This window comes from Opisthocomus hoazin, unplaced genomic scaffold (genome assembly GCF_030867145.1).
Source record: "Opisthocomus hoazin isolate bOpiHoa1 unplaced genomic scaffold, bOpiHoa1.hap1 HAP1_SCAFFOLD_157, whole genome shotgun sequence".
Taxonomy (NCBI): Eukaryota; Metazoa; Chordata; class Aves; order Opisthocomiformes; family Opisthocomidae; genus Opisthocomus; species Opisthocomus hoazin.
The window spans coordinates 80001-92500 of NW_027449010.1; positions in this window are offsets into that span (position 1 = coordinate 80001).

Genomic DNA, 12500 nt, shown 5'->3' on the forward strand with positions numbered 1-12500 from the left:
CGACCCGGCGACCGAGGCCCCCTTGACGGGGCGGCTCGCTCCGCAGCGGGCGGCGGTGCGGCAACCGAGAAACCAGAACGCCGCAGCGACGGCTGCGGCGGAAGAGGCGGGGGGACGCCCCGACCTCGCGGGCCGCTCTCGGGGCGCACCCACGCGGATGCGGCCCACACAAGGCTCGTGGTTTCGGTCCGTGTCTTTCGCTTTTTGCCTGGCCCCGATCGTCTCGGTTCGTCCGCCCCACCGCCCGGCGCTGCTTGCGGCCGGCACCCACGGGTAACCCGGCCCGAGGCCCGCACCGGCGCCTGGCGTGCTTTAGGACACCTGAGGGCTCGCGGGGCCGCGCGGCCGTCACACAGCCCGGTTCGGTAAAGAAGCCCGAGGAACCCCAACCGAGCAGGTAGCGGGATGGGGGGGGTGCGGGGTGACACGGGGAGGCACGCGCCCCGCCGCTTCCACCACCGCCGTCTCTTTGCTCGTCACGGTCCGCGCCGCTCGGAGGGAAGGGGACAACACCTCGCACGAGACGGGAAGCGACATTGGAAAGGAGACCGCCCGGCCCGAACACCGGAGCCCCGCCGTGGCTCCCTATGACGGGGAGTACGGAAGACCCGGCCCGCCGGGGGCCCTCTCCGACGCCACCCGAAAAGCCTCATCGATCAGGAAAGGGAAGGGGAACGGAGGAGAAGCGGAGGCCCCACGGCCACGGTTCCTGGGACAGCGACGGCCGCGCGCGCCGGCCCCCGGACCCCGAACCTCGGGCAGGGCTGGGCAGCACAGGCGCGGGGCCCTGCGTGCGAGCGAGCGAGCGGGCAGCGTCGACAGCAGAAGCCCAACGCGGCGTGGCCACCGGCAGAGCCGGATTGCCGTAGAGGCTTCTCTGCAACGTGCCCGCGGATGGCTGCTGTTAACGGGCGTGGGGAGGGGGGGGAGCCACGGCAGGCTCCACTCCCAAACCCCGGCCCTACAAGCGTTCGAGTGCCGGAGACCGCCGCCCGTCTCGGCCCGGCCCTGGAGAAACCCCTCTTGGAGCCCTCGCTCCAGTCGGCAACGGCCACCGGAGCCTGCGGGCAAGCAGCGGCTTCGCGCGGCTTCTGGCAGTCGGAAGCGCCGTGAGCGATAGGTAGGAGGCAGAACGGCCACGGCCAGGGCCGCCGGGCAACGCCCGAGTCTGCCGGCTGAGCCGCGGGTGACAAGCGTTCGAGTGCCGGAGACCGCCGCCCGTCTCGGCCCGGCCCTGGAGAAACCCCTCTTGGAGCCCTCGCTCCAGTCGGCAACGGCCACCGGAGCCTGCGGGCAAGCAGCGGCTTCGCGCGGCTTCTGGCAGTCGGAAGCGCCGTGAGCGATAGGTAGGAGGCAGAACGGCCACGGCCAGGGCCGCCGGGCAACGCCCGAGTCTGCCGGCTGAGCCGCGGGTGACAAGCGTTCGAGTGCCGGCGACCGCCGCCGGTCTCGGCCCGGCCCTGGAGAAACCCCTCTTGGAGCCTTCGCTCCAGTCGGCAACGGCCACCGGAGCCTGCGGGCAAGCAGCGGCTTCGCGCGGCTTCTGGCAGTCGGAAGCGCCGTGCGCGATAGGTAGGAGGCAGAACGGCCACGGCCAGGGCCGCCGGGCAACGCCCGAGTCTGCCGGCTGAGCCGCGGGTGACAAGCGTTCGAGTGCCGGCGACCGCCGCCCGTCTCGGCCCGGCCCTGGAGAAACCCCTCTTGGAGCCCTCGCTCCAGTCGGCAACGGCCACCGGAGCCTGCGGGCAAGCAGCGGCTTCGCGCGGCTTCTGGCAGTCGGAAGCGCCGTGAGCGATAGGTAGGAGGCAGAACGGCCACGGCCAGGGCCGCCGGGCAACGCCCGAGTCTGCCGGCTGAGCCGCGGGTGACAAGCGTTCGAGTGCCGGCGACCGCCGCCCGTCTCGGCCCGGCCCTGGAGAAACCCCTCTTGGAGCCCTCGCTCCAGTCGGCAACGGCCACCGGAGCCTGCGGGCAAGCAGCGGCTTCGCGCGGCTTCTGGCAGTCGGAAGCGCCGTGCGCGATAGGTAGGAGGCAGAACGGCCACGGCCAGGGCCGCCGGGCAACGCCCGAGTCTGCCGGCTGAGCCGCGGGTGACAAGCGTTCGAGTGCCGGCGACCGCCGCCCGTCTCGGCCCGGCCCTGGAGAAACCCCTCTTGGAGCCCTCGCTCCAGTCGGCAACGGCCACCGGAGCCTGCGGGCAAGCAGCGGCTTCGCGCGGCTTCTGGCAGTCGGAAGCGCCGTGAGCGATAGGTAGGAGGCAGAACGGCCACGGCCAGGGCCGCCGGGCAACGCCCGAGTCTGCCGGCTGAGCCGCGGGTGACAAGCGTTCGAGTGCCGGCGACCGCCGCCGGTCTCGGCCCGGCCCTGGAGAAACCCCTCTTGGAGCCTTCGCTCCAGTGGGCAACGGCCACCGGAGCCTGCGGGAAAGCAGCGGCTTCGCGCGGCTTCTGGCAGTCGGAAGCGCCGTGCGCGATAGGTAGGAGGCAGAACGGCCACGGCCAGGGCCGCCGGGCAACGCCCGAGTCTGCCGGCTGAGCCGCGGGTGACAAGCGTTCGAGTGCCGGCGACCGCCGCCCGTCTCGGCCCGGCCCTGGAGAAACCCCTCTTGGAGCCCTCGCTCCAGTCGGCAACGGCCACCGGAGCCTGCGGGCAAGCAGCGGCTTCGCGCGGCTTCTGGCAGTCGGAAGCGCCGTGCGCGATAGGTAGGAGGCAGAACGGCCACGGCCAGGGCCGCCGGGCAACGCCCGAGTCTGCCGGCTGAGCCGCGGGTGACAAGCGTTCGAGTGCCGGCGACCGCCGCCGGTCTCGGCCCGGCCCTGGAGAAACCCCTCTTGGAGCCCTCGCTCCAGTCGGCAACGGCCACCGGAGCCTGCGGGCAAGCAGCGGCTTCGCACGGCTTCTGGCAGTCGGAAGCGCCGTGCGCGACAGGTAGGAGGCAGAACGGCCACGGCCAGGGCCGCCGGGCAACGCCCGAGTCTGCCGGCTGAGCCGCGGGTGACAAGCGTTCGAGTGCCGGCGACCGCCGCCCGTCTCGGCCCGGCTCTGGAGAAACCCCTCTTGGAGCCCTCGCTCCAGTCGGCAACGGCCACCGGAGCCTGCGGGCAAGCAGCGGCTTCGCGCGGCTTCTGGCAGTCGGAAGCGCCGTGCGCGATAGGTAGGAGGCAGAACGGCCACGGCCATGGCCGCCGTGCAACGCCCGAGTCTGCCGGCTGAACCGCGAGTAGCTGCAGCGGTTCGATGGCGCTGGTCCGCGAGCGCCAGCCCTCTGCCCTAGTATACGGACAGCGAGGTCCCCGGCCCCGGCGGGCTCGAAGAGAACCGTCTTCCCCCAGCGGGGAGGCGCGCGAGCGCCGCCGACTCTTACCATGACGTAACTGGAGGCAGCGCAAAGCAGCGACCCCTTCGGCAGCTCCGAAGAAGAACCGGGCAAGACGTCTACCTGCCAGAACCGCGGTGGAGCCAAAGTCCCGCCGGAGCGAGGTAGACGAGGCATCCCTTTCCGCCGGCAGCTCCGGCGGCCACATCGGGCACACCGGACCCGGCGGACGGTAAAACGGGTAGACCTGGCCTCCCTGCCGGCAGAACGGGTAGACGAGGCCTCCCTGCCTGGAACCGGGTAGACCTGGCATCCCTGCCGGAAGCGGGTAGACCTGGCATCCCTGCCGGTAAAACGGGTAGACCTGGCCTCCCTGCCGGCAGAACGGGTAGACGAGGCCTCCCTGCCTGGAACCGGGTAGACCTGGCATCCCTGCCGGAAGCGGGTAGACCTGGCATCCCTGCCGGCAAAACGGGTAGACCTGGCCTCCCTGCCGGCAGAACGGGTAGACGAGGCCTCCCTGCCTGGAACCGGGTAGACCTGGCATCCCTGCCGGAAGCGGGTAGACCTGGCATCCCTGCCGGCAAAACGGGTAGACCTGGTCTCCCTGCCGCCAAAACGGGTAGACCTGGCCTCCCTGCAGGTAAAACGGGTAGACCTGGCCTCCCTGCCGGCAGAACGGGTAGACCTGGCCTCCCTGCCGCCACAACGGGTAGACCTGGCATCCCTGCCGGCAAAACGGGTAGACCTGGTCTCCCTGCCGGTAAAACGGGTAGACCTGTTCTCCCTGCAGGTAAAACGGGTAGACCTGGCCTCCCTGCCGGTAAAACGGGTAGACCTGGCCTCCCTGCCGGCAGAACGGGTAGACCTGGCATCCCTGCCGGCAAAACGGGTAGACCTGGTCTCCCTGCCGGTAAAACGGGTAGACCTGGTCTCCCTGCAGGTAAAACGGGTAGACCTGTTATCCCTGCTGGCAAAACGGGTAGACCTGGTCTCCCTGCAGCCAGAACGGGTAGACCTGGCATCCCTGCCGGCAAAACGGGTAGACCTGGTCTCCCTGCCGGCAAAAAGGGTAGACCTGTTCTCCCTGCCGCCAGAACGGGTAGACCTGGCCTCCCTGCAGGTAAACCGGGTAGACCTGGCCTCCCTGCCGGTAAAACGGGTAGACCTGGCCTCCCTGCCGGCAGAACGGGTAGACCTGGCATCCCTGCCGGCAAAACGGGTAGACCTGGTCTCCCTGCCGGTAAAACGGGTAGACCTGGTCTCCCTGCAGGTAAAACGGGTAGACCTGTTATCCCTGCTGGCAAAACGGGTAGACCTGGTCTCCCTGCAGCCAGAACGGGTAGACCTGGCATCCCTGCCGGCAAAACGGGTAGACCTGGTCTCCCTGCCGGTAAATGGGTAGACCTGGTCTCCCTGCCGCTAGAACGGGTAGACCTGGCCTCCCTGCCGGCAGAACGGGTAGACCTGGCCTCCCTGCCGGTAAAACGGGTAGACCTGGCATCCCTGCAGGTAAAACGGGTAGACCTGGCATCCCTGCCGGCAAAACGGGTAGACCTGGTCTCCCTGCCGGTAAAACGGGTAGACCTGTTCTCCCTGCCGGTAAAACGGGTAGACCTGTTCTCCCTGACGCCAGAACGGGTAGACCTGGCATCCCTGCCGGCAAAACGGGTAGACCTGGTCTCCCTGCCGGCAAAAAGGGTAGACCTGTTCTCCCTGCCGCCAGAACGGGTAGACCTGGCCTCCCTGCCGGTAAAACGGGTAGACCTGGTCTCCGTGCAGGTAAAACGGGTAGACCTGGCATCCCTGCCGGCAGAACGGGTAGACCTGGTCTCCCTGCCGCCAGAACGGGTAGACCTGGCATCCCTGCCGGCAAAACGGGTAGACCTGGTCTCCCTGCCGGTAAAACGGGTAGACCTGGCCTCCCTGCAGGTAAAACTGGTAGACCTGTTATCCCTGCCGGCAAAACGGGTAGACCTGGCATCCCTGCCGGCAAAACGGGTAGACCTGGTCTCCCTGCCGGTAAATGGGTAGACCTGGTCTCCCTGCCGCTAGAACGGGTAGACCTGGCCTCCCTGCCGGCAGAACGGGTAGACCTGGCCTCCCTGCCGGTAAAACGGGTAGACCTGGCATCCCTGCAGGTAAAACGGGTAGACCTGGCATCCCTGCCGGCAAAACGGGTAGACCTGGTCTCCCTGCCGGTAAAACGGGTAGACCTGTTCTCCCTGCAGGTAAAACGGGTAGACCTGTTCTCCCTGCCGCCAGAACGGGTAGACCTGGCATCCCTGCCGGCAAAACGGGTAGACCTGGTCTCCCTGCCGGTAAATGGGTAGACCTGGTCTCCCTGCAGGTAAATCGGGTAGACCTGTTATCCCTGCCGGCAAAACGGGTAGACCTGGTCTCCCTGCAGCCAGAACGGGTAGACCTGTTCTCCCTGCCGGCAAAACGGGTAGACCTGGTCTCCCTGCCGGCAAAAAGGGTAGACCTGTTCTCCCTGCCGCCAGAACGGGTAGACCTGGTCTCCCTGCCGGTAAATGGGTAGACCTGGTCTCCCTGCCGGCAATATGGGTAGACCTGGCCTCCCTGCCGCTAGAACGGGTAGACCTGGCATCCCTGCCGGTAAAACGGGTAGACCTGGCCTCCCTGCCGGCAGAAGGGGTAGACCTGGCCTCCCTGCCGGTAAAACGGGTAGACCTGGCATCCCTGCCGGCAGAAGGGGTAGACCTGGCCTCCCTGCCGGCAGAAGGGGTAGACCTGTCCTCCCTGCGGACAGAGCGGGTCGCCCGTGCTGGAGGCCCGTATGCAGGGGTGCCTGCACGGGGTGGGAAGGGCCGGCGGCGGGCTGCCTGTGCTCTCTCAGCCGGGGCGGCGGTGGGGGGGCTTGCGGGGGGTGGCTGGGGTCGGCAGGCCGGCCCTGCCGGAGGCCCGTATGCAGGGGTGCCTGCACGGGGTGGGAAGGGGCGGCGGCGGGGTGCCTGTGCTCTCTCAGCCGGGGCGGCGGTGGGGGGGCTTGCGGGGGTTGTCTGGGGGCGGCAGGCCGGTCCTGCCGGAGGCCCGTATGCAGGGGTGCCTGCACGGGGTGGGAAGGGGCGGCGGCGGGCTGCCTGTGCTGTCTCAGCCGGGGCGGCGGTGGGGGGGCTTGTGGGGGGTGGCTGGGGGCGGCAGGCCGGCCCGGCCGGAGGCCCGTATGCAGGGGTGCCTGCACGGGGTAGGAAGGGCCGGCGGCGGGGTGCCTGTGCTCTCTCAGCCGAGGCGGCGGTGGGGGGGCTTGCGGGGGGTGGCTGGGGGCGGCAGGCCGGCCCTGCCGGAGGCCCGTATGCAGGGGTGCCTGCACGGGGTGGGAAGGGGCAGCGGCGGGCTGCCTGTGCTGTCTCAGCCGGGGCGGCGGTGGGGGGGCCTGCGGCGGGTGGCTGGGGGCGGCAGGCCGGCCCTGCCGGAGGCCCGTATGCAGGGGTGCCTGCACGGGGTGGGAAGGGCCGGCGGCGGGCTGCCTGTGCTGTCTCAGCCGGGGCGGCGGTGGGGGGGCTTGCGGAGGGGTGGCTGGGGTCGGCAGGCCGGCCCTGCCGGAGGCCCGTATGCAGGGGTGCCTGCACGGGGTGGGAAGGGCCGGCGGCGGGCTGCCTGTGCTGTCTCAGCCGGGGCGGCGGTGGGGGGGCTTGCGGGGGGTGGCTGGGGGCGGCAGGCCGGCCCTGCCGGAGGCCCGTATGCAGGGGTGCCTGCACGGGGTGGGAAGGGCCGGCGGCGGGCTGCCTGTGCTGTCTCAGCCATGGCGGCGGTGGGGGGGGTTGCGGGGGGTGGCTGGGGGCGGCAGGCCGGCCCTGCCGGAGGCCCGTATGCAGGGGTGCCTGCACGGGGTGGGAAGGGCCGGCGGCGGGCTGCCTGTGCTGTCTCAGTCGGGGCGGCGGTGGGGGGGCTTGCGGGGGGTGGCTGGGGTCGGCAGGCCGGCCCTGCCGGAGGCCCGTATGCAGGGGTGCCTGCACGGGGTGGGTGGGCCTGCGGCGGGCTGCCTGTGCTCTCTGAGCCGGGGCGGCGGTGGGGGGGGCTTGCGGGGGGTGGCTGGGGTCGGCAGGCCGGCCCTGCCGGAGGCCCGTATGCAGGGGTGCCTGCACGGGGTGGGAAGGGCCGGCGGCGGGCTGCCTGTGCTCTCTCAGCCGGGGCGGCGGTGGGGGGGGTTGCGGGGGGTGGCTGTGGGCGGCAGGCCGGCCCTGCCGGAGGCCCGTATGCAGGGGTGCCTGCACGGGGTGGGAAGGGCCGGCGGCGGGCTGCCTGTGCTGTCTCAGCCGGGGCGGCGGTGGAGGGGCCTGTGGCGGGTGGCTGGGGGCGGCAGGCCGGCCCTGCCGGAGGCCCGTATGCAGGGGTGCCTGCACGGGGTGGGAAGGGCCGGCGGCGGGCTGCCTGTGCTCTCTCAGCCGGGGCGGCGGTGGGGGGGCTTGCGGGGGGTGGCTGGGGTCGGCAGGCCGGCCCTGCCGGAGGCCCGTATGCAGGGGTGCCTGCACGGGGTGGGAAGGGCCGGCGGCGGGCTGCCTGTGCTGTCTCAGCCGGGGCGGCGGTGGGGGGGCTTGTGGGGGGTGGCTGGGGTCGGCAGGCCGGCCCTGCCGGAGGCCCGTATGCAGGGGTGCCTGCACGGGGTGGGAAGGGCCGGCGGCGGGCTGCCTGTGCTCTCTCACCTGGGGCGGCGGTGGGGGGGGTTGCGGGGGGTGGCTGGGGGCGGCAGGCCGGCCCTGCCGGAGGCCCGTATGCAGGGGTGCCTGCACGGGGTGGGAAGGGCCGGCGGCGGGCTGCCTGTGCTGTCTCAGTCGGGGCGGCGGTGGGGGGGCTTGCGGGGGGTGGCTGGGGTCGGCAGGCCGGCCCTGCCGGAGGCCCGTATGCAGGGGTGCCTGCACGGGGTGGGTGGGCCTGCGGCGGGCTGCCTGTGCTCTCTGAGCCGGGGCGGCGGTGGGGGGGCTTGTGGGGGGTGGCTGGGGGCGGCAGGCCGGCCCGGCCGGAGGCCCGTATGCAGGGGTGCCTGCACGGGGTAGGAAGGGCCGGCGGCGGGGTGCCTGTGCTCTCTCAGCCGAGGCGGCGGTGGGGGGGCTTGCGGGGGGTGGCTGGGGGCGGCAGGCCGGCCCTGCCGGAGGCCCGTATGCAGGGGTGCCTGCACGGGGTGGGTGGGCCTGCGGCGGGCTGCCTGTGCTCTCTGAGCCGGGGCGGCGGTGGGGGGGGGCTTGCGGGGGGTGGCTGGGGTCGGCAGGCCGGCCCTGCCGGAGGCCCGTATGCAGGGGTGCCTGCACGGGGTGGGAAGGGCCGGCGGCGGGCTGCCTGTGATCTCTCAGCCGGGGCGGCGGTGGGGGGGGTTGCGGGGGGTGGCTGGGGGCGGCAGGCCGGCCCTGCCGGAGGCCCGTATGCAGGGGTGCCTGCACGGGGTGGGAAGGGCCGGCGGCGGGCTGCCTGTGCTGTCTCAGTCGGGGCGGCGGTGGGGGGGCTTGCGGGGGGTGGCTGGGGTCGGCAGGCCGGCCCTGCCGGAGGCCCGTATGCAGGGGTGCCTGCACGGGGTGGGTGGGCCTGCGGCGGGCTGCCTGTGCTCTCTGAGCCGGGGGCGGCGGTGGGGGGGGCTTGCGGGGGGTGGCTGGGGTCGGCAGGCCGGCCCTGCCGGAGGCCCGTATGCAGGGGTGCCTGCACGGGGTGGGAAGGGCCGGCGGCGGGCTGCCTGTGATCTCTCAGCCGGGGCGGCGGTGGGGGGGCTTGCGGGGGGTGGCTGGGGTCGGCAGGCCGGCCCTGCCGGAGGCCCGTATGCAGGGGTGCCTGCACGGGGTGGGTGGGCCTGCGGCGGGCTGCCTGTGCTCTCTGAGCCGGGGCGGCGGTGGGGGGGGCTTGCGGGGGGTGGCTGGGGGCGGCAGGCCGGCCCTGCCGGAGGCCCGTATGCAGGGGTGCCTGCACGGGGTGGGTGGGCCTGCGGCGGGCTGCCTGTGCTCTCTGAGCCGGGGCGGCGGTGGGGGGGGTTGCGGGGGGTGGCTGTGGGCGGCAGGCCGGCCCTGCCGGAGGCCCGTATGCAGGGGTGCCTGCACGGGGTGGGAAGGGCCGGCGGCGGGCTGCCTGTGCTGTCTCAGCCGGGGCGGCGGTGGGGGGGCCTGTGGCGGGTGGCTGGGGGCGGCAGGCCGGCCCTGCCGGAGGCCCGTATGCAGGGGTGCCTGCACGGGGTGGGAAGGGCCGGCGGCGGGCTGCCTGTGCTCTCTCAGCCGGGGCGGCGGTGGGGGGGCTTGCGGGGGGTGGCTGGGGTCGGCAGGCCGGCCCTGCCGGAGGCCCGTATGCAGGGGTGCCTGCACGGGGTGGGAAGGGCCGGCGGCGGGCTGCCTGTGCTGTCTCAGCCGGGGCGGCGGTGGGGGGGCTTGTGGGGTGTGGCTGGGGGCGGCAGGCCGGCCCTGCCGGAGGCCCGTATGCAGGGGTGCCTGCACGGGGTGGGAAGGGCCGGCGGCGGGCTGCCTGTGATCTCTCAGCCGGGGCGGCGGTGGGGGGGGCTTGCGGGGGGTGGCTGGGGTCGGCAGGCCGGCCCTGCCGGAGGCCCGTATGCAGGGGTGCCTGCACGGGGTGGGTGGGCCTGCGGCGGGCTGCCTGTGCTCTCTGAGCCGGGGCGGCGGTGGGGGGGGCTTGCGGGGGGTGGCTGGGGGCGGCAGGCCGGCCCTGCCGGAGGCCCGTATGCAGGGGTGCCTGCACGGGGTGGGTGGGCCTGCGGCGGGCTGCCTGTGCTCTCTGAGCCGGGGCGGCGGTGGGGGGGGTTGCGGGGGGTGGCTGTGGGCGGCAGGCCGGCCCTGCCGGAGGCCCGTATGCAGGGGTGCCTGCACGGGGTGGGAAGGGCCGGCGGCGGGCTGCCTGTGCTGTCTCAGCCGGGGCGGCGGTGGGGGGGGCCTGTGGCGGGTGGCTGGGGGCGGCAGGCCGGCCCTGCCGGAGGCCCGTATGCAGGGGTGCCTGCACGGGGTGGGAAGGGCCGGCGGCGGGCTGCCTGTGCTCTCTCAGCCGGGGCGGCGGTGGGGGGGCTTGCGGGGGGTGGCTGGGGTCGGCAGGCCGGCCCTGCCGGAGGCCCGTATGCAGGGGTGCCTGCACGGGGTGGGAAGGGCCGGCGGCGGGCTGCCTGTGCTGTCTCAGCCGGGGCGGCGGTGGGGGGGCTTGTGGGGTGTGGCTGGGGGCGGCAGGCCGGCCCTGCCGGAGGCCCGTATGCAGGGGTGCCTGCACGGGGTGGGAAGGGCCGGCGGCGGGCTGCCTGTGCTGTCTCAGCCGGGGCGGCGGTGGAGGGGCCTGTGGCGGGTGGCTGGGGGCGGCAGGCCGGCCCTGCCGGAGGCCCGTATGCAGGGGTGCCTGCACGGGGTGGGAAGGGCCGGCGGCGGGCTGCCTGTGCTCTCTCAGCCGGGGCGGCGGTGGGGGGGCTTGCGGGGGGTGGCTGGGGTCGGCAGGCCGGCCCTGCCGGAGGCCCGTATGCGGGGGTGCCTGCACGGGGTGGGTGGGCCTGCGGCGGGCTGCCTGTGCTCTCTGAGCCGGGGCGGCGGTGGGGGGGGCTTGCGGGGGGTGGCTGGGGTCGGCAGGCCGGCCCTGCCGGAGGCCCGTATGCAGGGGTGCCTGCACGGGGTGGGAAGGGCCGGCGGCGGGCTGCCTGTGATCTCTCAGCCGGGGCGGCGGTGGGGGGGGTTGCGGGGGGTGGCTGGGGGCGGCAGGCCGGCCCTGCCGGAGGCCCGTATGCAGGGGTGCCTGCACGGGGTGGGAAGGGCCGGCGGCGGGCTGCCTGTGCTGTCTCAGTCGGGGCGGCGGTGGGGGGGCTTGCGGGGGGTGGCTGGGGGCGGCAGGCCGGCCCTGCCGGAGGCCCGTATGCAGGGGTGCCTGCACGGGGTGGGTGGGCCTGCGGCGGGCTGCCTGTGCTCTCTCAGCCGGGGCGGCGGTGGGGGGGGCTTGCGGGGGGTGGCTGGGGTCGGCAGGCCGGCCCTGCCGGAGGCCCGTATGCAGGGGTGCCTGCACGGGGTGGGAAGGGGCGGCGGCGGGCTGCCTGTGCTCTCTCAGCCGGGGCGGCGGTGGGGGGGCTTGCGGGGGGTGGCTGGGGGCGGCAGGCCGGCCCTGCCGGAGGCCCGTTTGCAGGGGTGCCTGCACGGGGGTGGGTTGGGGGGGGCGGCGGGAATTTTTTGGTTTTTGTTGCTTTTTTATTTCTTTTTCCGCTTTTGAAACAGAGACGCCGCCCCGTCCTCGGGCGTTTCAGCCGAGCTGATGGAAAGCGGCGCCCCTTCCCGTCGCTTGCGGGGGGGGGTGGTGCAGGAGGGGGGAGGCGGCGCGCGCCTGAAATTCCCCTCGCCACCCCCCGTTTCCGAGACTTCGCCGTATCTAGTGGAAGGCGCTAAGCTTGGCCGGACTGTCTCGCTGAAGGCTTTCTTACTCTGCATCGGTTCTGACGGTGGGCGAGAAAAAAAAACAAAACCAAAGCAGAGCAGGGAAACAGTTACAAAAAGTTCTTGAGAGCCAGCACCGGCCCGCCCATCGGCAGACGGAGCGGCGCCCGGGGTCAACGAGTGCCACCCTGCTGCTTAGCAACCGGAACCCGAGCCGGCCCGCCCCGCCCACCCGCCGGCAAGGGGCGGGCGCTTCCCCGCGGCAGAAGGGGGAGACAGAGACTGAGAGACGGGGTCGAGGAGCAGGCGGGGAGCCTTGCGCTGAGGTAGGCTGGGGACGGGGCCTCTTTTCCGAGAAGATTGAGGTTTGAGTCGGGGGGGGGGGGGGGGGGGGGCGGCGGCAGGGGCTGCTTGTGCGCTCTCGGCCGGTGCGGCGGTGGGGGGGTGGCGGGGTGGGGGGGGGCAGCGGAGCGGCCGTGCCGGAGGCCCGTATGCAGGGGTGCCCGCACCGGGGGGGGGGTGGGGGGGGGCGGCGGCAGGGGCTGCTTGTGCGCTCTCGGCCGGGGCGGCGGTGGGGGGGGGGGCTTGCGGGTGGGGGTGCGGCGGCCGGGCTGCCGTGCCGGAGGCCCGTTTGCAGGGGTGCCTGCACGGGGGGAGGTGGGGGGGGGGGGGGTGGGTGGGGCGGGGCGGCGGGAATTTTTTGGTTTTTGTTGCTTTTTTATTTTTTTTCCGCTTTTGAAACACAGACGCCGCCCCGCCTTCGGGCGTTTCAGCCGAGCTGATAGAAAGCTGCGCCCCTTCCCGTTGCTTGCGGGGGGGGTTGGTGCCGCGGAAGGGGGTGG